This window comes from Etheostoma spectabile, unplaced genomic scaffold (genome assembly GCF_008692095.1).
Source record: "Etheostoma spectabile isolate EspeVRDwgs_2016 unplaced genomic scaffold, UIUC_Espe_1.0 scaffold123, whole genome shotgun sequence".
Taxonomy (NCBI): Eukaryota; Metazoa; Chordata; class Actinopteri; order Perciformes; family Percidae; genus Etheostoma; species Etheostoma spectabile.
This window is the reverse complement of record NW_022605572.1, coordinates 57,482-57,714: the sequence shown is the minus strand read 5'-3', so window position 1 is coordinate 57,714 and position 233 is coordinate 57,482.

The following is a 233-nucleotide window of genomic DNA, read 5'->3' as shown; positions in this document are numbered from 1 at the left end:
CAGACTCTCTGTTGTCCATTACTTTGTCATTACGGACAAAGCGGGAAAGGTAGGCAGTGTGGATAATCATAGACCTATTGCTTATAGTGTGTTATCAAAAGTCCTGAAAAGAATTTTACTAGATAGGTTGTGTGTTTACTTGTATAGTTCAGATAACCAGTTTGGTTTCAAGGTATGGTACTGATCTATATATCTATACACTTAAGGAAATGGTAGAAACCTACAGAAGACAA